Genomic DNA, 26,443 nt, shown 5'->3' with positions numbered 1-26,443 from the left:
AGCCATTCTCTAATGGGACCTTGAGCTTCAAGGCTTTGCAATTCTGGTCCCTGTGTACACTGCATAAACTACTTTTCCCTACAGGAACTGACAGAATTCGTCTTGATTACTGAAAACAGATGTTTGTGGCATATGCATCATGTGTTACATGTCTGAGTTGCATGAAAAATTGTGGGGAGAAAAGCGAGCTTCATCACATGCCGACTTAAGGGTCTCCACTAGAGGGAGATCAGTAGAAAGCAGGAAAACCATTCTGTATCCAAAAAAAGGATGATAGCAGCATGATCCTGTTTTTCCTTAAACAGGTACTTTTAGATATGTTACTATTTAGGCATTTTAAATTAAACAGAATCCACCTACACTTATTTTTCAAGCTGTTTGCATATTTATGCAAGAATGTATGTATTTCAGTTATTTCAAAATTGTCTTCTGTATGAAATGCAATATTCCTAAATTGAAGTTGGTGATATAACCAATTCATGTTTATTTTTTTTAGGTTGCATTTAGGTTTTGTGTCTTACAATTTAAAAACATAATATTCAAGAATACAGCTACAGTATCACACCGATATCCCCCCCCACCCCCAACTTCTCTACATTTCATTGCATATACTGTAATTTGATATCTAAGGAAGTGCTTAGGTGTGCAAAATACTTCGCATTTAAGGATTTCAGATTATCTTTCTCATGAAAAGGAGTAGATGAGAGCAGCTTAATCATTTTAGCACTGAGAACATTAAAACAGCAAAAAGATTTTGAAATTATGTCTTGATAACTTAATATTTTACCTCTGATAGAAGGAAACCTGAACAATGAAGACATAGTGTATGAAAACAAAGAATGTTGTATAGAATAGAATCATAGAATCATAGAATATCCCGAGTTGAAAGGGACCCATAAGGATCATCAAGTTCAACTCCTGGCACCACACAGGTCTACCCAAAAGTTTAGACCATGTGACTAAGTAAGTGCACAGTCCAATCTCTTCTTGAATTCAGACAGGCTCGGTGAAGTGACTACTTCACTGGGGAGCCTGTTCCAGTGTGCAACCACCCTCTCGGTGAAGACCCTCCTTCTGATGTCGAGCCTAAACTTCCCCTGCCTCAGTTTAACCCCGTTCCCGCAGGTCCTACCACAGGTCCTATCACTGGTGTTTATGGAGAAAAAGTCTCCTGCCTCTCCACTCCCCCTCACCAGGAAGTTGTAGACCGTGATGAGGTCCCCCCTCAGCCTCCTCTTCTCCAGGCTGAACAGTGACCTCAGCCGCTCCTCATAAGTCTTCCCCTCTAGGCCCTTCACCATCTTTGTCACCCTCCTCTGGACACTCTCCAACAGTTTAATGCAGTTCAATGTCATTTTTGTACTGTGGTGCCCAGAACTGCACATAGTACTCAAGGTGAGGCCACACCAGCACAGAATAGAGCGGGACAATCACTTCCCTCGACTGACTAGCAATGCCGTGCTTGATGCATCACAGGATACGGTTGGCACTCCTGGCTGCCAGGGCACACTGCTGGCTCATATACAACTTGCTGTCAACCATGACCCCGAGATCCCTCTCTGTGGGGCTGCTCTCCAGCATCTCATCGCCCAGTCTGTAGGTATGGCCAGGGTTGCCCCATCCCAGGTGCAGGACCCGGCACTTGCTTTTGTTAAACTTCATGTGGTTGGTGATCGCCCAGCTCTCCAACCTGTCCAGATCTCTCTGCAAGGCCTTTCCACCCTCATCTGAGTCCACAACTCCTCCAAGTTTGGTGTCGTCGGCAAATTTGCTCAAAACACCTTCTAGTCCTATATCCAAATCATTTATAAAAACATTGAAGAGGACTGGCCCTAAAATGGAGCCTTGAGGGACCCCACTACTGACCATCCGCCAGCCTGATGTGGCCTCATTTACCACAACCCTTTGAGCCCTGCCCGTCAGCCAATTGCTCACCCATCATATGATGTTTTTGTCTAGTTGTGTGCTGGACATTTTTCCAGTAGGATCCTATGGGAAACCTTGTCAAAAGCCTTGCTGAAGTCCAAAAAGATCACATCAGCTGGTTTCCTTTGGTCAACTAAACAGGTGATCTTATCATAAAAGGAAATCAAATTTGTTAAGCAGGACCTACCCTTCATGAACCTATGTTGGCTGGGATCAGTGACTGCATTGTCCCCCAGGTGCGCTTCAACAGCCTCAAGAATCATCTTCTCCATAATTTTACCAGGCACTGATGTGAGACTGACAGGCCTGTAATTGCAAGGGTCTTCTTTCTGACCCTTCTCGAAAATTGGCACAACATTTGCCAGCTTCCAGTCTACCGGGACCTCTCCAGATTCCCAAGATGGTTGAAAAATAATTGAGAGAGGTCCTGTGATGACGTCAGCCAGCTCTTTAAGCACCCTGGGATGAATCCCATCTGGACCCATGGACGTGTAGGGATCCAGGTGGAGCAGCAAATCCTGCACATGTTCAGGGTCGGTTGGGAGTTTGTCATTCCCACCGTCACAGTCCTCCAGCTCAGGGCACCCTGGGTCCCGAAGCCCATAATCAGCATTGAAGACAGGGGCGAAGAAGGCATTAAATGCCTCTGCTTTGCCTATAGCATTGCCTTTGAGTTGACCTTCCCCATCAAGTAGCAGACCTATGTTTTCTTTGGTTCTCCTTTTTCTGTTCACATATCTAAAAAAAACCTTTTTATTGTCTCTCACAGACATGGCCAGCTTCAACTCTAGTTGGGCTTTGGCCACACGAATTTTCTCCCTACAAACACAAACAGCATCCCTGTATTCCTTCCTCATCTCCTGACCCTCCTTCCAGCAGCCGTACACTTTCTTTTTTCGCCTAATCTCCAGTAGAAGATCCCTGGTCAGCCATGCCGACCTCCATGTATGATGGCATGTCCTGCAATATACAACTTTCACTCTTTGTTACCACTCAGTTACAACCATGTTGTTAGTATGCTGCTTTTCAAGAGCAGAACATCTCCCTGGAGTCTGTGTGTATAACTAGAAAACTAGAGTTTTATCACTCGGGGAATGTATTCTGGAAAACAAATAGCTAAAGTTTTGTCAGACAAAGCCACATGATGTAAATTGGGTTCATGCTGGCATATGAATATATTTTTCAAAAGTTTACATCTCTGTCTAGATGTCTCTTCTTCTCTCAATCAAACAATAACATAAATTGGGCTAGCAGTAGATTTGTTAATATTTCTGCTTATTAGAACTGAGAAAACTGATATTAAAGTGGTATGCTATATTTGGATTTCTAAAAGTAAAAGTTCTTTTTTCTTATTAGCTCTTATTTCAAAATATCTATTTTGAAACTTTTCTTAAAAAAAAACTGTTTCAAATTTTATCACTCCAGAATTAGAAGCTTCTTAGAATTTCCCTTAAAATTCAGAAATTATAAAGCTGATGGTAAATTTAAACCAGAAACAATTCCTAAATACAATTTGCTATATTACATAGAATTCCAGATTCCAATGAATCTTTATCATACACAAGACAAACTTTAAAAAGAATGCCAAGGAGAGAAATCAAATCATTAGTCCACCTAAAGGGTGACAGTTTTAACCTGGGAAAATTAGTGTGCATGTATACAGTGCAGATTCATTTCTATATCTATTTATGTTCACAGGCACATTCAGATAGATGATACTTCAAGCATTTTCATTCTGAGAAGTATGTTGGGAAAGTTGGGATGAAAATAACTTAAGTACAGCTGGAAAAAGGTGTCTTTTTTTGTACTATATGGCCATGATTGTGCACAGACTATTTTGCTGTCTCTTGTGAACTGCTGTCTTTAGAAGCATGAAATGAACATTTCCCACTCAGTTGATTCCTGAACACATTTACTTGTAAATATGGTGTACTGAAATTACCCTACACTCATATAGGTATCTCATTATCTTGGATTATTGTATATGGTTCTATACTGTAGCTTACATATTCTAGAGTGCACAAAACCTCTACAATAGACCATGGTAAGATAAAGTATGATAGAGTAAAAAGTTTCAGTAATTTGTTTTAGGAGGGACATCTAGTTTAATTTACATAATGATTTTCATCTAGTTTGCACTAAGTGCTTGCTTATTCACAAGTCTTCTTCCAGCTGGAGCTGTGCCAACTGAAGAAGATTTATCCACTTGTCACTGCCTAATGCCTCCCTGCTGGAAGTCAGGTATCTCTACATGTCCCCTATAACCTCTTTCAGTGAAAATGAATGATGTGAGTTTAAGCAGCGACTTGTGTGTTTCTCCCTCTCTGATTGATTTGGGAGCATTTGCAGGAGCAGCTGAGCCATCAGCTTGCTGGGGACCATACCTCCATACCTCCAGCAAAGCAAACCAAAGAAAAGAGAAGTGAGACTGAAGGTGCCAACTTCTTCAGCTAACACAACTGCAAGCTGAGGATGTATGAACAAGTCTGACCAATTCAGGTAGGTTCAGTTGTCACCACTAGCAAATTATGAGACTAATGTAAGTGTTGAGAAATAGCTGCCTCAGCAAATACTCCTGCCTCTTCAGCAGTATGTCTTCATGGATTTTGTAGGAATGTACAAGCCAGGTGCAGACTAGCTGTGGCGAAGCTAAGCACATGTGATCCCAGGGGAACATGAGCTCACAGACTGTGCCATGATCACTTGCTAGTGTCTAGTTGCTTTGTGCATGGTCAGGGACATCATGTCTGACCCCAGTCAAATGTCCTGATGCAAGCCTAGGTCACTTAAACTTACCTGGAACACCGGAATGCTAACTGGATTTTAAGCCTGAGGACTGTGAAATCATCTAATTTACTTGAAGTATAAGAAACGCCATATAATTTTAGGCCTTTTCTACGATATCTGTTTGATAAATGGCATCACCGAATGAACCACACTGCCATGGCCTCATGTTTCAAGCATTTGAAGACAATGAAAGATGAAGAATTCACTTCTTCCTTAGCCGTTATATCCAAATGTGTTGCTTTTTCCTCAGTCAAATGCCTGGTTTTAACTGACATTCACTGTTCCTCCATATGCCTTCTTCTAGATCAGGAGCCATGGATTAAGGATGGTAACACATTTGGACAAAATTTCTCCTTTATCTTGTTTCTAATACTTAAGTTAAAATAACCTTATGATTAGTCTTTCAGTGAGGGACACAGAACAGCCTGTTTAGCACTTTCCTGCATCAATTTTTTCAGTATCTTCTGATAAAATAAGCATTTAAAAAAGCAAAATCTAGGACTCATTCCATCCTGTAAGCTTGCATACAGAATGCTGTTCTACAGAAAATATATCATAGGCAGAGTGAATGGCTACAAATAAGGACAGTTTATCAGGCTTTCTATCTGTTTCAAATTCTGAAATAAGCTTTTAAACTGGAGACATTTTTTCCACCCATCTCTCTATTAAAGCCATGACTCGGAGACTGGTATCAATAATACTGATAAGCTTTTTATGGGAACATAACTATATTTTCTAATATAAAATTATGATCAGGCATATGGAGTGGATCGTTCTATAGCTTGAACATGGAAATTTAGAATAAGGACTGGGACCCTACACTCATCAAAATCAATGGAAAAAACGCATTGACTTCAGTAGTCTGAGTACTTAACATTTCTAATTTCCAAGAGAAGTGTTAACAGCAAAATAATCCAGTTTTTCAGATATTTTTCTTGTTGTTCCTATTGTGCCAATAAGAATGTAAGAATATACGCAGATCTGTCAAGAAAAAAAAAAAAAAAAAAAAAAAAAAGAATGCTGATGACTGAAAATCACAATCTTCAAGCAAAACCCTATAATTTTGCCTGAAGAACTTTAGAACACAATTTGAAATGATAGGAATTACTAATACAAAATTACTAATACTAGCCCCAGAGGTGCTAGACAGGCTGCAGCACTAGGAATATTGTATAGTCTATCCTGTTATGATCTCTGCTTTTATATTTATGGCAAAATTAATTCAGCTTACACTTTCTCTTCTTAGCATTTCTATATGGAGACTGATGTTCCCATGATTATCCCATAAAAAGTGTTTTGATAATATGCACTGATTTCCAAACTGGAGTAGCTGAGAATTAAAAATTGTTTATAATTAAGTTGTTGCCATTTGATTCTGAACCATGCTCCAGAAATACAACATTATTTTCCCAAAAAGTCAATTTTTATCCAGTAGGCCAACTGACCTAAATATTTTGTTTTTCTTTAATAAAGGTGTAGTCCTGTTTTAATCTCCTAACTATACTTAACATTTCAAATAAAGCTGTGAAAATTCTAGCCCACTAATAATATGATGCGTGTCCCAACACCAAATGACCAAAAATGAACACCTGTATGATCTTTAAGCCACAACACTGAATCATCTGCCATGAGATCAAATAGAACAGCACTGTTTTGGATTGCTATTCATTTATGTCCTGCCAAAACACATTATATTGTTTTTAAAATGTGTCATGCTGATTACCAACCACTTCTGAAGAATACTGCTTTTCTATAGATGATGAGCTTCATAGCCCCTGTCAAAAATTAACACTTGCATTGTTATAATTATTTCTCATAGGTTGTGAAATGCATGAAAGTCTGGAAAAACATGACTAGTCTTATTTAAGTAGTAGTTACTGTTGATATGAGACCTAGTAAGTGCAACCTAAACAGCATCTAGACAGGAATTTGTCATGTAATTTTTTTGGTTTTCCAAATGACTCTGGGTCTGAGAGAAACATGTCTGGTATCAACAGATAAATTATCAGTACATTTTCAGTCAAGCCCAGAAATCTCTTTCCAAATGAGCAAGATACTTACTTCTCCATGTAAATGGTCTCCGTGTATTTGCACAATTGAAGTTGTACATAGGAATTAGTGTCTCAGTGAACTGGGGCTTCAGTTGTCAAATTTTCTGACTAGTCAAATGCTCATAACTTCAAAAACACAGAACACAGAACTCAAAATCAATTTATACATAAATTATGACTGTTCATACACTCATGCACTTACACAAACTGCAATTACAGTATGGCTATGATTTCTTGGGCTTGTTAGGGTGGAGTGTGTCCGTTATCCTTTCAAATTACAGGGCATCTGCCTCTTGACTAATGGTAAGAAGTATCAATTGAATAAAATTAAAATACAGTATTTTTACACTCATTTATACATTGTAGCTGTATGTCATTTGCATGAGTAGAGTTAAATGATTATTCACTTTTATTATAGAGCAGGTGTAACTTTTGTGGCTAGATTATGGTTTTGGGTTAAACTGAAGTATACAACAGTGAACAAACAGCTATGACATACAGAACAGCATTTGTGATGAAGCATAAAGTAGGTTAGTGTCAATATTTAATAAAAAAAAATAACTGAGTTTTTCCATCTAAGAGCAGCTTATGCAAAAGAAGCAGTAATATTCCCAAACTGTGAGATCCATCTTTTCAAAACAGGCCTCTTTTTGTTTACCTTTAATTAAATAAATGACTCACAAGAATGCATCATTTCCATGGACATAAAAAAGCTTTTTCTGAATGAGCTTTTTGTAGAATGAAACACCACAGAAAAACTGCAGTTTTTCAGGAGTCCAAAGCTGTCCAAGACACTTAGCAAAACTTTTGAAGCCTGAAGAGGAAATTATAAATGGTGCCATAGAAGGCTTTCGTAAGTGTTTTATGCAATGAACAAAGTTATGATTCTTTTTCTACAGAATTTCCAATCTTTTAGACAAGTATGAACAGCAGTGGGAGAAGGAAAAATGATTACAAAGGGAATTACCATATGGTCTCTTTGCCACAAGACATTTCCAGTTGCCAGAACCACATTGTTGATTGTGAAAATTTGTAATTCTTGTATTTTTTAACAAGATTTTTAATAATGGCCAAAATTTGTACGTTTACCACACAAAGATGGTAGAGTGACCAACATAGCAGAGATTGGTCAAACTGAAGTAATCTTTTTTTTTTTTTTTTTTTTTTTTCTACAACAATTAGTTGGATTTTGAATTTTAACAGAATCTCACTGACATTTTTATATGAATCAAAAAGTTTAGAACATATACAGAGACCAAAAATAAAAATAAAATAAGAAAAAATAACAGTATCAATGTGCTAGAGAAATTCCTGCAAATGCAAATTATGAAAATCTGTACAGTTGTTGCAAAATAGAAATTTGTTTATCATGAGAATTTCTTTTTCAAAAAAGGTTTGTTCTTCTACACAGACTTCATCAATAGGAGTGACCTTTAGTAAAAATAATTGAACCTCCAATTATTGAAAAATTGAGAAAATAAAACAAAACATAAAAAGTAGACAATGTATGCCTTTAGTCTTCCTGCAACCTGCCATTACACTTCAGTTTCAGCTGATGTCTCAGAATCCCCAGTCCTGAAGATACCCAGAAATGAAAAGCAATGATGGATGATAGCCATCACTAAGAAGTATGTCACAAATTCATCCTCAAGTTCTTTTGATTACTTTGATTAGTCTACAGTTCTTCCATAGAAGATAATAGTTGCTATCAATCACTTATGCAAACAGCTTTAATCACACCAATGATTTGTTAAATTATTCCTCTTTAAGAATTTTTTGGTCAATAGCTACAGTTCTCAGTATCGTTCTTCATTTAGCATTATCAACTTACAACAGATCGCTGAATTAAAATAATAAAAAAAAATGGGGTGGTGAAATACTGTGCTCACTACAATTAAGGAAAAACTTCAGCAACATAATTTTATTCAGTATTTGTATTGGATATACAGATTATTTAGTAGGCTCTTTTTTTCCCTCTTTTATACTTGTGTAATTATAAAAATAATGTTTAAGAAAAAAAAATCAATTTGTGTGTATCATTAAACTGCACACTTAGACCTGATTTGCTGCTAACTTTCCAACATTTAAAAAAAAAAAAAAGAAAAAAAAAAAGCACTATATATGGAAGATTCTGATTGTAAATTATATTAAACAGTCAAAATAAATTTTTGGACTAAAGTTTTCATATTTTCAATGAGAAGTCAAAGATTTATTCAGGAGACAGTTTCTATCAAAAATAGCACAAAACACAATCTTGTTAAAAACAATGCTGCAAGAAAGTGTCAGCCAAAGTAAAGGCATAATCATACTCATCAAAAATAAGTATGTATAAATGAAAGCAGAGTTTGTCCTTTCAGCAAGCAGTTTGGTTTTTGATAAATCTAAGCAAAGTTTAACAAATATGTTTCAGAATTATAGTCTGAATATATTCTACAATGCTTGCAATCAAATCCTCAGATGAGTACAACCACAACCAGAACTATCTCTCCCACACATTTAGTGAACGTACTGGGGGAAACTACTTTCAGTTACCTATTACAAGCCAAAAAAAAAAAGAATGATAATCACAGTATGGGGGTTCAGATCTAATTTTCCTAAAACATAGTGTGCATCTAAAAGCTTTCATCAGAACAGTCAGAGCTGCCTCTAAAGATTTTTGTTCTGGGACCTATCCAAATGTGGATGCAGACACTTCTCCTGTTCTATTTTGGCCAGCTGTTTTCACAGAGTTTCAAACTAAGATAAAAGAAAACTCAGAGGAATAGATGACCTCATGAGATTTCCACTCCTTAGGGCAGAAGTCTACTAAGAGCAGTTTATGATATTTCCCAGCTGTCAAAGTCATAATGAAACCCGTGCACTAATTTAATATAATATAAACATCTACATCCAGACACTGTTGAGTTGGCCAATGTCAAGTTTGCATTTAAAGATCTTCCAAAAAAATAAAATCTGAGTTTCACAAATCTATGTGTGCAACGATTCTACAAAATAAACACTTCCTAGAAAACATTTCAAGTTTCTTTCCAGAATGCATCTGTTTTCATTAGCTGAGTGTGATAATGGAACTGTGTCAGTTTTCAGGTTTCTTACATTTAAACCAAATATTTTAGTTCACAAGGATGGGAGCTGCTGTGTGGGATATTTCTGTGGCAGGTGGCAGCCTGTTTTTTTTCAACACACACCACACATGCATTCATTAAAAAAAATAGAGAAAGCACTGAATAAATTCCAGTTTGGCATGATTATGTGATGTGTGGCCTTGTGTGTATGGAAACTCTCACCTACTGGCACTTGTAATTTTAGTATCATGTAATTAAATTGATTTTTTTGTCAAGTCAGTTTTAAACTATGTCTTTGAGGTAAAAGGCCAGTACATTAATCCACTGTGGTATTTATTATTTAAATAGTAATCAAGAGGTCAATTAATGTTTTCATTGCTTTTGTAAATGAGTAATGGAGTACTGCTCAAAGCTCTTGGGAGAGTCTACTGTTAAATAGGAATCTGATTTCATTCCGCCTTTTCAAATGGCTCTAAATGTATTTATTATGCAGCTCTTACCTTCTAGACATTTTGTGTTTCACGAGTGGAGTGTTTCACTTGAATTCTAATCCATACACTGTACATCTTTAAGCCTAGGCTTCTCAAATACACTAAGATTCTAGTTCCACTCTTCGAATCTGTATCAATTTTGCAGAAATTGGGTTTGATGAATATACAGCTGATTTAATTGTAAGAATGAAAGTCTCTCCATATGCCAGAGCAGGGCATATAAAACTAGGAAGTTTTTATTTGACTTCATATTATCTGAAAAGTTGGATAGAAGGAGAATCAAGTTGACAAAGGATTATTAGCCAATTTGCTAAAATTGATTCATGTGTATGGAAAAACAGATTTTGCTATACACCTTCCTGAGTTTACTAAACACCTGTTTAAGCTCTGCTTTTCCTGCTTATTACAGATAATGTCATTTAATGCATTTTGTGTTAGAGCCAGATTTCCCATCCCTTTATCCTATGGGAGTCAGACTTGATCAGCTGTATTATCATCTAATGGAGATCCAGACTGCTATAAAGCTATCACAGAATAACATACTTTTCCACATGATTATCTGTTTTATTATAAACTCAAAAATTCTCCTGACCCCAAAGCCTGCTGTTATCTCAGCTAGGAGCAGTGATGCCATATGGCAGCATAGGAAAGGACTGGTTCAAGATCTTCAGCCCAGCACAATCTTGCTCACTGTCTCTCTGGTTAATTTTCACTCTATTTCCTTTGTTTTCTTGTGTGAAGTAGAAAAATCAGATAGACAGGGAGAGGGACATTGTCTGGGAACATCTTAAATTTATCATATAAGTTCCTGCGAAGAACATGTGTAACTTTTAAAACATGATAATTTCCCCTTGCTGCTGCACTTAGGAACATGGTTGATTAAATAAATACAATCTTATTTTACTGTTGGCCCTACTATTATACAATGTAGGAAGAGCTATATACATTGCCTAGAACCTCCTTCATTGTTCAAATGCATTTTCCAATTATGTGGACTAATTGCACGATAAGTACGGATTTTTCTTTTTAATCTAAACAAAAAACAGTAAGCAAGCAAATTATGTTTAACTACAGCATCTTAGTGATGAAAAATATGTTATTTTTAAATGCCACAGGATAAATTTTAGAAGTCATTGATACTATACTAATGAATAACACAGAAAGAGAAATACATACAAGTACATAACTACACATCAGAGTCTGGGAAGAATTTTAAGAATTACAGATCCTCAGAATATAAGCTTTACTCCAATGGAGAGGAAGTAGGACCCAAGTATGACCATTAATAAAGAAACTGAAAAACAAACAAACAAACAAAACTCCAATGAGCAGAGAACATGACTGAACTCTGAACTTATACTAAGAGAAGGCATGAAGAATTTTCTTCCTGTATTTCTGTAAAAGAAGCAATTTTACCTAAGTCAAGTTGCAGACTCTCTGCCTCTTCTTTGACCTTGCTTATCTAGTCTTCATCTCTGATGTATAAAGTGAGAAACAAGGTGCTGAAATGTAAATAGGACTATAAATGAGAATCATATATGTGCATTTGATGCTGGGACCTTCAAAGAGGCTCTAAAAGCAAATCTACCACAGAAATCCAGCATCAGACAGACATGCACTCAAGGCAATCATGTAGGTTGTAGGATTTTCTGTCTTCATAAAAAGGATGCAGCTTCTTCACTGTGCAACTGACTTTGTTTTTGCATCAGGCTTTTATCTGGAATTGAAGCTTTGAAGTCTAGGTTCCTGTTGCCAGGTTTTATTTCCTTTATTGGCTCTTGCTCCTTCTCAGACCAAGGTAATATAAAAACCCAAACTGACAACTTTTCATTACTAATATATTTTTCATAGTTTTTTGAAGTTCTTATTCAAGGAGTCCTTTTCACAAGAAAATCATGTGATTAGTTCATTTTACAGTAACACCCAAAAACTTAGTTTGAGCCAACTGCAATATGATGCTCTTAAAAGGGCAATTTCTGCTCCAGAGATCTTACAATTTTATATTATTCCTAGCAGTTCTATTTCTGACCATGCTGAGTGGTTAGACAAGATGCAATCTGAAAAATGAAATTAGGAATATAACTACTGCTAATTAGCAGCTGTTAACAACTGAAAAGTTGCATGTGGTACCAATACTTCAAGGCTAACAGAGAGTAGGACTTCCTACATGATGAGAGGTTATTCGCAGGGTTACGCTGGTTCCCTGAGTAAGTCTATTGTTGTTGGCACCCATACTGTAGGGACAAAGATCTTATCAGCAGTGTGCAGGCACTAGGCCATCCTGACAGATGGTTTCTGTTGTGGGTAGAGCATGTGTGTTGGCTACAATATGTTAGGGTAGTGATGCCTATTTAGGACAAGTGATGTGTTTGCTTACCTTGACTTTCCACACTGCCATTACTGACTCAGTTCTGAAGTCAATGTATTTTAGAAACCTGTTCATACAGAGATTTTCAGTGTTTCTGGATTTAGCAGAGAGCTTGACCAGTAACAAGGATAACAGTAATGACAATCACATCAACACCTTTCATCCTTCAGCTAGAAAAATCTTGTGGAATGAGCCAAAATTTTTTGATAGGCCTGCCAAAGTTTGTAAATATGTCAACAAGGTGAGGAAACTCTACGATAGTCCCTGTGATTAAATAAAAAGCATATGTGTGGACTGTTGAATCTCTAGTGCTTTCAAGTGAGAGAGCTTTCTACATAAATACTGCTGTGCTGTGGTAAAATGGTTTTATTTACTGAAGGTATTTCAGCTAGATGTACTTCACAGTAAGAAACAGTACTTTACAGAAACTGTTTCTCTAATGACAGCAAACCATCAATTATTATTATGAGATCAGTTCCTGATATTTTGTCTGTTTACCTGCTTTGCAGCATGAATTTCACAGAGTAACATAGTGCTTCTGGAAATAATATGTATATTTAAGTTCCTAAAATTGACAATGGGAAAAGTTATTTCCCTTAGAATGATGGCAATTTTAGTTTTCTTTCAAATTATGCAATAATTACCCAGTGTCATTGGCAATGAATAATACATGACTAGTACAGCACCCAGCATGAAAACAAATGGTTTCCTGAACATCCAGATCAATGAAGCCTATTTTCCCAAGTTGTTTCTTGCCTCCTCTCTCAGCCACATTGCCACAATTTGGTGCTGCTCCTGATCTCTATGCTTACCAGTGTGTAATGCAGTCATCAGTTCTCCAATAGTCTTCCTTGCACATCATAATATTCTCTCTCTCTCTCATAACTCCTACTTACTGTTTTGGAGGTGTTGGCTGGCCAGGAGTCAGCCCATGCTATAGTCAGTCTGCAGTTACATGTCTGTTGATTTGTCAAGCAGTCAAAGCAGAATAAGACCTGCCTTTTGGAGAACAGATAAGATCTTTCTCCTCTCTGTCGAATTTAGTTGGCATTCAAATATTCACAGGAGGGCTGCAATCACAGATGTTTTGTTCATTTAGAAATGCAGACAAATAAAGACTGCTTTTGCCCTTCAATGTAAAATATTCATACTGTTTTGATGCATTATCCTACCTCTGAAGCAAGTACTGCATTCACTTCTTTTTCCTTTGCTACTTAACATATCATGTTAGCATTTTATTGACTTCAAAATATCTGATTATTATGGTTTATGTTCTGTACAGAAGACCCCTCTGGCCCTCTTCCCTTACTTTTCAACAGAGGTTTACTAGTAAGGGCTGAAGTGCATAACAATGTTAGGGAAGCCTCATGATTTTCAGTACATCATGCTGCTGAGCATTTATTCTGTTTTCATTACTTAACCATGCTTTATAAGAGAACTGCCTGTAATTTATTAAAATGTAAAGTACCTTTCATAAATATTATCCTTTCATTTTGATTATATTTACTCTCCAAGACGCAATATTTGTAACAGTCATTTGAGTTTCCTTTATGGCTATGAATATGAAAGGCTCTTTCCTATTCAGTTGGAATTACATGTATCATTAATTCAAGAAAAAATGGAAACAACTATGGTTGAATTAAATTGTGAAACACAACCTTCTTATGAACCCTTATAGTTCATTCCATGTAGAATTCAGTCTTATTTAATTAGAACCCAAGACACTGTATTCTAGAGACAGAACGAACAGCTTTTTAATGCATACCTTGCTATGTGACTTGATACTGTATAAAATGTATATCATCATTAGATTGCTGGTAGGCTGCTGAAGTCAGTAAGGACCTAGGATGTTTCCTGATATTTGTTTCACTTGAGAAACTTATTCTTGATTTGTATCGATTCATTCTGAGGTATGGTAGCAATATCATGAAATTTTCTACTCTCTGCATTTCAAACAATGTTTATGTGGGAAATTTAATAGATCTGTCTTATCACTTTATTTGATTATCTAGGAAAAGCATGCCTCATATTTTTAATATAGACAGATTTTTTTTTTCCATCTACAGTAACAGCTTCAATACTTAAAATGTAAATCCATTAAATCTGACACACGAAGAAACAATACTTGTTTCATCATTGATTTCTGTTTATTTTTAGAGTTCATCAATAGAAAAGTATTTCTGTAATGCAGTCATCCCCAAAATTCAACATGCTTTAATCCACTACTCCATTTGTTTAGTGTTTTGGACCAATAATGTATGTACCTATCTTGTAACAAAGAGAATGTGTGAAAATGAACTACTTTAAAACCTTATTTGGCCTCTATAGAGATTATCTAGGCATTTATAATTTTCCTTCTATATATATATATATATTTTTTCCAAACAAAAATATTTATTTTAGGAGTGAGAAACCTTATTTAATCTCATGCAAAAATGTTACAGAGTTTACTGTATAATTTAAACAGTTTGCTGGACAATCAATTCTCTCTGCTCTTAGAGGTTGTACATAACTGGTAGCTGCAGAGTAATGAGATGTTCGCTGCTGTAATCGAGCAATTAGTTAGTCATATTTACACATCTATCTCAGTGGAATTTCTAACGATTAAAATCCAGCTAGGCCTATTTCCACTATTTTCCCTATAGAATATATTTGAAGAAGGTGGGTGGAGTTAGGCAGAGGTCAGATTCACAAGTAGATGAAATTCCAGGCATGGATCCATATAAATCACTACAAGGCTTAATCCTTGCTTTAAGCAGTACTGAATAAAGGACTCATAATCAAAAGCAATACCCTCTGAATTGCTGGCCACTGTGAACTGAACCACATCTTCATAAAAAATTATGAATTGATTTGTAACTCTATAGGTTAAAATAATCAACGTAAATGGGACTATAGCTTTTAGTAATGTGTATGCAACATTTTAGTATGGAATAATTCAAGACAGCACTTGGCAAAAATCAACAGGCCCGATCTGAATAAATTTACCAGTGCCAAAGGGGGTCTTTAATAAGGCTTGAATCATGTGTAATTACCTTTGCCAAAATAATGCTTCATCTATTGGCATTTCAAACAAATAAACATTTCCTAAAGATGTTTAAAATTATAGCCCAGGATTTAGTGCTCTAGATTTTCAACTGAAAAATAAAAGAAAGCCTCAAGAATATTATTGAGAAATCTTTCCATTCTTACTTTTAAGTTGTAGCTAACAATACAATACCTTTAATACTCCACTCACCTGAATACAATGAAAATCTCTAGGGAGGTCATTTAGAAAATGAATGATACAGAGCTACCATATAAAATTCAGAATATCCTGAATAGGTTATATTTGAAAGAGGTTTTTGATATATATCAGGTGTTACAGTAAAAAGTCTTCAGTGAATTAGAATTTTCCATCATATCACAGAGAGCCATACAATGTAGAACAAAAAGGTATTATGCTTGATTTAGTAGGCATGAGGAATTTCTATCTATAAATCAGAAAGTGACTGAATACAACGCATATATCAGGTACCTTTGGGGAACATAAAGCTGTGAAATGTAGTTAGAGTATAGTGATACAGTTAATTTCTACTATTTTAGTAGTATACTCCCAGGCTTTCATTAGATGATCATTCTTTAAGGCAAATTTAATTGTTTCAAATCCCTTCTGATTTATGCCATACGTGGAAGGATAAATTGCAAATAAAAAGAATTTCAGAATGACACAAAGTCTTTGCAGGAAGCTACTGCTTACTGCTTGTTTTCTGTGCTATTTTTTATTTTATTTTATTCCCCCCCCCCCCCTTTTTTTTTTTTATTCTGTTTAAATATTGTGTCTAGCTTCTCTGCATTTCTTTCTTAAGCCACATAAGAATTAGATGACATTGAAAGTATTGAAAGTTGGTATTTCTATTGGGCAGAGGTACGTTAAATTAGAAAGAACAGATATAGAAAATCATTCTCAGATTATGTAGGTATTAAAGACACCCTGGCCTAATATTTTTTTTCAGCATTAGGTTTTGCTAAAAGACCTATCTACGCTTAAAGCAATGAAGGATCATCTTCAGTGGGCTTATTTTAAAGACCATTTATGTGGTAGATCTATTTGTGGTCTTTAAAACAAAGACTAATAAAGACTTAATATGTTAATATTTTATGCACCAAATAATATTAATTTAATACATGTTTAATGTTCCTGTTGTTTTTTTTTTTTTTTAAAAAAAAAAAATAGAATTCAGTCCTTTCATTTAAAAACATTGATATTATAGAATGTTATCATCATAGATAATATACTTCAGTCTTTACTGATTTTATTCTCTGAATGTTCTTCATCAAGGAATTCATTGTTTTAGAAAAGAGTGGGATTGAGAGCACTCTCAGCAAGTTTGCGAATGACACCAAGCTGTGTGGTATGGTTGACATGCTGGAGGGAAGGGATGCCATCCAAAGGGACCCAGAGAGTCTTGAGAGGTGGGCCTGTGCAAAACTCATGAAATTCAACAGGGCCAAGTGCAAGGTCCTGCATCTAGGTCAGGGCAATTCCAAACCCAAATACAGTCTGGGTGGAGAATGGATTGAGAGCAGCTCTGAAGGGAATGACTTGGGGGTGCTGACTGATGAAAAACTCAACATAAGCAAGCAATGTGTGCTTTCTGCCCAGAAAGCCAACTGCATCCTGCTCTGCATCAAAAGAAGTGTAGCTAGCAGCTCAAAGGAGGTCATTCTCCCCTTCCACTCTGCTTTTGTGAGACCCTAGTCCAGTACTGAGTTCAGCTCTGGGGCCCCCAGCATAAGAAAACCATGGACCTGTTAGAGTGAGCCCAGAAAAGTGAGCCACAAAGATGATCAGGAGTACCTTCCCTATGAAAACAGGCTGAGAGAGTTGGGGTTGTTCAGCCTAGAGAGGAGAATACTCCAGGGAGACCTTATAGCAGCTTTCCAGTACTTAAAGGGGGCCTACAGGAAAGATGGGGAGAGACTCTGTTATCAGGGAGTCTTACCTAGGACAAGGGGTAATGGTTTTAAACTAAAAGAGAGGAGATTTAGATTAGATACAAGAAAGAATTTTTTTACTCTGAGGGTGGCAAGGAGAAGCTGTGGATGCCCCATCCCTGGAAATGTTCAAGGCCAGGTTGGATGGGGCTTTGGGCAACCTGGTCTGGTGGGAGGTGTCCCCACCCATGGCAGGGGCATTGGAACTGGATGATCTTTAAGGTCCCTTCCAACCCAAACTATTCTATGTTTCTATTGTTTTAGTTTATTAGCTAATATTAATATGATAGAGGATTAGGTTATTCTAAAGAAAAAGCATTAGCTGTGGATAACTTTTTTTTTCATCAATGCACTGTTTACTGTGCTAATGGCAGCATATTTTAGATAAATCTAATAATCTAATTTCCTTGCCAGATTAAAGAAGAAAATCTGTAAAGAAAATAAAATAGAGGAAATGGTGTTCTACTAGATGCATGATAAAAACAACAGCATAAGTTTAATTTCCCCAAAGAAGGTAATCTTTTCTTCTTCTCTGGAAAACTATTTAAATGAGGTCTCATTAGCATCAGTGTTGGTGATCATGGTGTGCTAGGTATGCTAACCTTTTGATTAAATCCCCAGAGGTTCATGGCCTAGTTCTTCTGTGCTGACCATCTGAAATATGTCCTGATGCATACTGTTGTTAAGAGAGTCCCAGAACCAGTATAATTGGTGAGCCTTAAGCTATTTAGAGATTGAAAATGCAATAAACCATTAATATGAAAACTCACACATTTGATGTCTCTTTCTCAGATGGAATAAACAATTATAAGTGCAACCCTCGGAGCCTTCAATGTACCTTATAAGACTGCTTTTGGTATAACCTTCTTGTAGGTTTGCTTTTAAAATATTGAAGTTTACCGGTAAGAGAAATTGTGAAGACAAGAATGGGAGCAGAACTTGATGTTATTAATAATGAGGCAAAGGAAAGACACAAGAAGTTGTAATTGTCAGTGCTTTTTCAAATGTAATTCCTGTTTAACTCTGTTGGGGATAGAAGATACTTGCATAGTGTTAAAAATATTTGAGTGTTGGTAGGTTTTCCATGTACAGTAGTCATTTTTAACTAATAAAGTTTGTCTGGGCTTTGTGTTGAGGTGTGTGCACTGAATCTTACAAATCATGTAGGTCAAACTGTTCCTGTCCATCAGTCCAATACACGGGGTAGCATGCTGTTATTACTGGCCTAAGATCCCAGGAAAGAGGTAGTGGTGACTCAGTGGCACTGAGTACTGACTCTGCTACCAATAGGGCTGCTTCTGAATCTATGTTTCATGAGTAGAGTTTAACAAACTGTGGATTGGAAAGGAGAGGGATGAGGGTTAGTGGGGACTTGGGGTGAGGCCAGAAGCAGCAGGTACCATACAGTCTAATGGCAGGAGAAGCAGGAGGGTAACCAGCGCCTGCCAGCCCTCCTCCATTCACTTACATTGGAGAAAGGTCCTTGACTGAGACCAAGAATGCAGGGCTAGGACTTATGTACCTACCTACAGCATCTTTGGGGCTTTATCCCAAAATAAGCTGTATGTTGTATCTAAGCTTAGAGCCTGTGGCCTGGTGGCACAGGTGTATTAGTGGATGCTAAAGGATGAGAAGGAAACAATGCTGGTGGTTTATCAGTTCATCAGTCCTTCCCACCTCTTTTGCTCTATAAACCTGGGTGTTCATGTAGAGAAGACCTTTTGTATGAAAGTAGAGCAATATATGTGGTAAGGATATGAAAATTGATTATGTTCTCAGGATGAAAATTGAGGAAAGGCAGTATTCTATTCTATTAGTTAAGAAATGCTTTAACCAAGAAATCTGCAGTATTGTTTTTAAGGAACACATATCAGTGCCTGTAAATCATAAGACTGCATACAATATGTATCATGTCATGACTCTCAGCAGCTTAAAACCAACTCTTCAGTTAGACTTGCACCTGAATTCCATAATACAGGAAATATCCAAACTGTTCCAGTCTATCTAATTTTCATTCCCAGACTCTCATGTTCTTTCCATCCATATTATTTTCTTTCCTGCATGTTTGTAGTGGCAGTAAGAAACCAGCCTCACTGGGTCAGCAGGAAATACTGACTAAATCAATTACAAGAAACCATTTTGCAGGAAAAAAGCAGACTAATCACTGAGGTACTCCTAACTCCACTGCTGTTCCATTTCAGTGGAAGAGACAAGTGGTCAGTGGGTATTCGTTTTGCTTCACCCACTGTCTTCCATATGACACTTAGAGATTTATTTATCTCATTTTGTAAAGCAATAAACAAAACCCACCAATTCTCAGATACTGAAAAGCAAATTTTGAGGAAGATTTTATTTATGTATTTTAAAATACTTTCTTGAAAGATAAATGACTTCAAAATTAACCACACTGATAAATGACAAATTTAAAGTTGTCTTTTTGAATTATTTGAGCATAACATAGTGTTGAAAATGTGTTCATTATCCTACTGGAAAACACAAACAAGCAAACAAAGAAATATAACTAAGAAATACTCCTTACTTTGCAGGACTGGATTCTCCATTATCATTGTAGAAAAAAAAAGGGAACTGCTTTTCAAAACCTGCAGTTATCTTAGGATTCTATATTGTTCTAATTGGACTCATGCCCTTCACTTAGATTTTAGTCTTTTCTTTTTTTATTTTTTATTTTTAAGTCTTCCCCCAAATAGGGGAAAAAATGGATCCATTGCGTGCTGAAGTAAATGGACTATAGTTGGATGGGCATTGGATCAGCCTTACTATGAACAGATGTGTTATGGCTACAGGGAAATTAATATAGGCAGCACAAAAAATGTAGTGAATCATAATTTCTCACTACATTCAGTTCAAGCTGTGTCTTGAGGGAGGTACAACATTTTCTAACACTACACTACCCTGCCAGTACCACTGTAGAGCCTATCACAGGGACACAGTTTTAGGAAAGCTAACTCAGCCATTTGAAAATGCACCACTTTGATACACTTGTCTGCCTAAATGCAGCCATCCCTCTTTGATAAGGCTGCCAAAATAAATGTGTCGTGACGCTTTTTCTTTATCTCAGTTCAGCTTCTGAACAGCAGATTTTAAGAGCATCTGCAGCTACTGAAAGACCTTCACCATAACACCAGGACATTTTCCAACAAGCTAAGTGAAAAACACAAAGATGACACTACATCTGGGTATTACAAAAGAATTAATGATTCATATTTTAAAACTATAGCTGCATCCATTCTTCAGAGAACTTTTATAGACATATTAATGAGATCTCACTACACATTCTTTCTAGGCATTATATTTACAGTCACACAGGTTTAAAAAATCATTTAGCCTTTCTATTCTGTTTCCCTCTGAGTCCCTACTCTCTTTATATTTGTAGCTGTCCTAGTCTGGATTAATATCCATCATGTGGGCAAGCACATAACACAGAAACAAGCTGGCCTGACACACTTGTGTGTGCCTCTGCATATAAGTATGTAATTAGTTTATATTAAATTTCTATATAAATTAATTTAGTTTACAAATTTATATACTTAAAAAGCTAATGCATTTGTAAGGCAAAAGCACATTCCCGTCAACAGGGTTCTACAACTCTAGGTTGTGCTCCTGGAAGGGAGAGCTGACAACTCCAAATCTCTGATGTGTTTTGTTTCATCCGAAAAGATAAAACCCCTGCATTCTGAAGATTAAGGGCATCTTAACTTATTATTCCTTACACTTTACTAGTTTTTCAAGGAACATTTTTGGCCAAGAAGAAACATTTACCTTCAGGTAGGTTAAAATCAGCAAAGTTTTGTGATTTTTTTTTTTTTTTTAAGTTCTTACATTACAGAATGGTTAGGGTATGAGAGGACCTCTGGAGATCATCTGGTCCAGCCTCCCCTGCTCCAGTAGGACCATGTCCAGGCAGCTTTTAAAGATCTCCAAGGAGGGAGACTCCACAACCTCTCTGGGCAGCTTGTGCCGGTGTTCCATCACCCCCACAGGAAAGTGCTTCCTGACAGTCAGAGGGAACCTCCTATGTTCCAGTTCGTGCCCATTGCCTCTTGGCAACTGGGGACCTGGATCCACCCTCCTTGCACTTCCCCTCAAATATATTTTTATACATTGATAAGATGCCCTGTGCTATTACAAACTAATGTAAACTTTTAGCTCAATATTGTCTATTCTTAATAAGCTAAAAAATGGCTCTGTGCTGATGTACTAAGTGAAGCTTAGACTGTCCTGGTGTTAGTAATGTGTTACAAGTAATTTTGTTTGCAAAGAAAAATGCACAACTCCTTTACATAAACAAACATTTCCTCTGAAAGTTCTTCCCTTCAAGATATAACTTTCCCTTTCAGCTGATTATGCTCTTTATCTGTCTTATGTATTCTTAACAAGATCCTGAATTTTGAAGAATTTCCATCAGGGTCTGTCTGGAATCAGAGTGGTTTGATTATGGAATATTTCATTTTTTTCCTCCAAATCTTCGATACATTTTTGCAAAGCCTTCAAAATGTGAAAAACAACCAACCAACTAACCAACGAACAAACCTCTCCACATTCAAATACTAAGTGTGACATCAGCTCTATGTTATATCAGCTCTATTTTAAAATGATTTTTTTTTTTCAGAGAGGGTGTCTTTTATTTCTCATTGCACACTGATAGTTTTAATTATGTTTTGCCTATAATTTTATTAAAAAATTTTTAATAAACCCTGGGAAATCATTAAAATAGTATAAGTGTTTGCATTTACATACAAAAATCCAGTTATCCCATGGGTGATACTGTGTTAACAACAACTGAAAATCATGTTAACCACTTGTGTGCATGTTGTGTGCAATGCTAACATCGTTCCCATAAGTTCCTACAAAATGTCTTTTGAATAATTTTTCTTCCTATTTTATCCATTTCATAATCATCCAGAAGATATTTATATACTTAAATGACTATGATTTTGGAGGAAAAAATAACTCCCAAACCATTTTCAGCCTCCCACTGTGAGCCTGGTACATTAAAAAATGGTCCTTAAACTCTATATAACATCTAAACACTGCACAGTAATTTTGTGTTTTCCCTCCCGCCACCACCCCCTCCCCCCCCCCTTTTTTTTTTTCCAGAGAAGCAGGCATCTTCTTTCCCTACCAAACTTTTATGCAAAAATTGCAATTTGCAGTTTTATAAAAAAATCTGAAACACTAACGTTGTAACCACTTCATGAATTTACTCATGATAGCTTCACCTTCCTTTTCCTTGTGCTCCTGTCAGTTTATCATTTCCGTTGATGGGAAGAGCGCAAGATTATCCATTTGTTTTTAAGCAAAAAATAATAATAATAATTGACATATGAAATAATAAAAGACCTCATTACACATCAGAGTACAAGTAAAAGAATATTCCTAATACAAATAAATTATACTTTGCTATCAAAATGTTTAAATCTACTGAAAAGCAATTGAGTTTTCCTTGAACAAATAGGAATACTTACTCCTTACAGAAAAAGCCAAGTCTTTAATTTAGCTTTGTAGTGATCCAGAAACATGACAGACAAACTTATTCTGTTAAAGATCAGAGAGAAATAATTAAAGAAAATAGTTTTTCAGTGGGCTTTGGGTAGGTAAATTATGAATGCTTGAGTCAGATGTTTACTCCATTCCAAGTTTAGCTGAACTGCAACCCTTCCTTTCCTGTTGAGTATTTAAAAATGCATTGTGAAATTAGGAAAAAAAGGGGGGGAGGGTAGGTGGGGAGAAAGGGTGGGGGGAGGCAAGCAGGAGGCTGAAGCAGCTGGAGTTTATTACCTTACAAGAACTATCTGTTAGGAATAATAGGAAGAGTCTGAGAATAGGCAGAGAACCTAGAAGAAAAGATAGCGTAGATATATGGGAGAGTTTACTTCATAAGATGCATAGTGTGAAAAAAAAAAAAAAAAAAGGACTAAGATTCTGCCTACAATTACGAGTGCAAAATACTTCAGGATTTTTCTGCAATAAAGAAAGCAATAGTGAGTTTTAGTAGTAATTTTTCACTGCCATTTAGGAAGTATAAGACAGAAACCCTATAAATAATGTATTGTCCAGTAAATTGTAAATTGTACTACAGAAAAATGTATCTTTTCTTATAAAAGGGTCACTGAAAATCAATACGGTTCCTTCTGAAAAGCTCTCTACAATGTTTTAACACTTGTAGGTGATGGTTCAACTTGTTATGGCCTATGGATAAGTGATGTACAAGAATCATGTACACACAAAAAGTGCTGAAATAAATAAATGTCTGGTAGTACTTCCAGAAGGATCTGATGGAATTAAACTCTGGATCTTCTGACAGATGTTGGTTTTTATTTTCTTATTCTCTGTTGATGTATGAAGCTGCAATTCTGGGACAAGAGTTCCAATTACAGATACTGCTAAAAGGACAGATCAGTTCTGATGGGAAATCCTTACTTGATAGATTCTCTTGCTTTTAGACCTCCATGTATGGGGTTCACCACTGTCTCCAGTAATATTCCTGTCTCCGTGTACTGGGTCTGGCTGGGATGTTAACTTTCCCTGCAGCAGCCCATACAGTGCTGCGCTCTGCACTTGTAGCTAGAACAGCAGTGGTATCACACCGGTGTTGTGTCTGCTACTGAGAAGAGCTGGCACAGCATCAGGACTTTCTCTAACCCTCCCAGGGGGTGGGCAAAAAGGTGAGAAAGAAACATCACCAGGGCAGCTGACCTAAACCAACCAAAGGGATATTCCATACCAGATGACGTCACACTCTGCAATAAAAGGTGGAAGGAGGAGGAAGAGGGGAGGGGTGGGCTCACATTGTGAGAACGTCTGTCCTCCTCCCGAACACCGGCTACGTGCGTTGAGGCCCTGCTTCAAGGACGTGGTCAAGCATCACTCATTTGTGGGAAGTAGAGAGTAATTTCTTTCCTCTGCACTTCCACATAGCCTTCACTTGTTTTGTTTTGTTGTTCCCTTTCCCTTTTTTTCCCTTTAGTTGAATTGTTTAATTAATAATATTTCCTTAATAATATATATTTTTTTCCCTTTAATTAAATTACCCTTATCTCAACCCATGAGTTGTTCTTTCCTTTACTTCTTCCCCTCCTCATCTGAGGAGAGGGAGTGAGAGAGCGGTTGTGGTGTTCAGCTGCCTAGCACGGTAAAACACTCCGAGCTGGGACATTATGGTCTAGATGGGAGAACAACTAGATGGGTAAAAACTTGATGAATCATTAGAAGTTAATGGTTGATGGACTGCAGCCTCTCTGGAGGATAGTAACAAGTAGAGGACTGACAGGTTTGTCCCAGGACCTGCCCTGCTTCAGGTCTTTATTAATGATCTGGAAGAGGTGAAGGAGAGCATGCTCATTATGTTTGCAAGTTACACCAAACCAGGGGAACCAGTCCATCTGCCCAACAGCAGGGCTACCACTTGCAAAGAGGCAGACTGTTCCAACAGGAACATTATGAAATGCCACAAGGCCAAATGCAAAGTTCTGCCCTGGTAAGGAAGGAAGAACCCCCTGCCTAGGCACAGGCTGAGGGCTGCCAGGCTGCAGTGCAGCTCTGCCAGAAAGGCCTGAGGCTCTGGGCCTGCTGCAAGCTGAGCTGACCCTACAGTCTGCCCTGGCAACAGAGACAGGCAGCAGTATTCTCAGCTGAGCAAATACACAGGTGGTAGATCAAGGGAAGGAATTAGCCCTCAGCACTCATCTGGAGTATTGCATCCAGTCTGGGGCTCCGTAGTAGAGCAAAGATATTGACAAACTGGTGTGAATTCAGCAGAGGGTCACCAGGATGATCAGGGCTGGAAGACTTGCTGTGTGAGGAGAGTCTAAGGGAACAGAGCTTGTTCAGCCTGCGGAAGACAGCTGTGGGGGGAACCTAACAGCTACCTGACAGTACTGACAGGGATGGAGATGGAGAAAGGCTCTGAGGTATACAGCAGGGTGAGAGACAGCAGACAAAAGTCAAAACAAGAGAGGCTCAGGCCGGATATAAGGAGAAACTATATCCCCATAAAGACAGGCAGGCAGTGGTGTGGGTTGCTCAGAGAAGCTGTGCAGGCTCCATCCTTGGAAGTTTTCAGCACCAACTAGATAAAGCACTGAGCAGGCTGGTCTGACCTCACAGCTGACACTGCTTGAGCAGGAGGTTGGACTGCAGACCTGCAACAGTTGCTTCCAACCTGAATTACCCTGTAAGTCTATGATACCATGTAGTAATTACTATGAAAAATGACCAACAATGCTTTTCATCTTTTTTCTATTCCTCTAATACTCAAGATAGTTTAGCATCATTATAGATACAAAAAAAAAAAAAAAAAGTTGTCAAAATGTTGTCATCTCTACACTGCATTTCATGCTACGCATTTAATGAGACCATATGAACTACCAACTTCTTATTTCTTTAAATAAAACAAATTGCCTGGGTAAAACGAAAAACTAACTTGTATAACACACCCTGATGAGAACAGGGAGATTTCTCCTTTTACCCTTCTCATCTTGTGGTAATTCATACTCTTTTTGACCTACTGGCAGAAATCTACACTTCTGACCATCTTCACAAATTGCTTTACATATTCAGTTCACTGAATTGAAAGAAATGTCTGAGGGCAATTTGCTCTGTCTTTACCCTTGCTAGGAGACCCTCAGCAGAAAGCCTTTCATCAGCTCCAGGGGTTCCTGTCTGTGACAGTCCAAATGGAAATGTATAATATGCTGAGAATGTCTTTTGTTTTTGTCTCATAATTAATTAGGATCACACAAACATATGCTAAAACGCTCA

At 37.2% G+C, this 26,443-nt stretch overlaps 1 protein-coding gene and 1 long non-coding RNA gene across 2 annotated transcripts in view; one reads left to right on the top strand and one right to left on the bottom strand.

Annotated features, from left to right (window-relative positions):
• The window catches only part of ROBO1 (roundabout guidance receptor 1), a 645,922-nt gene that overhangs the window by 276,170 nt on the left and 343,309 nt on the right, over positions 1 to 26,443 (bottom strand). The window lies entirely within an intron of this gene.
• LOC118160564 lies at positions 4,097 to 4,796 on the top strand. Its single transcript, XR_004747571.1, has 3 exons — positions 4,097 to 4,167; positions 4,276 to 4,425; positions 4,539 to 4,796. It is a non-coding gene; the product is annotated as an uncharacterized LOC118160564 (long non-coding RNA).

Source organism: Oxyura jamaicensis, chromosome 1 (genome assembly GCF_011077185.1).
Source record: "Oxyura jamaicensis isolate SHBP4307 breed ruddy duck chromosome 1, BPBGC_Ojam_1.0, whole genome shotgun sequence".
NCBI classification, from domain to species: Eukaryota; Metazoa; Chordata; class Aves; order Anseriformes; family Anatidae; genus Oxyura; species Oxyura jamaicensis.
This window is presented reverse-complemented; position numbering and strand designations above follow the sequence as displayed.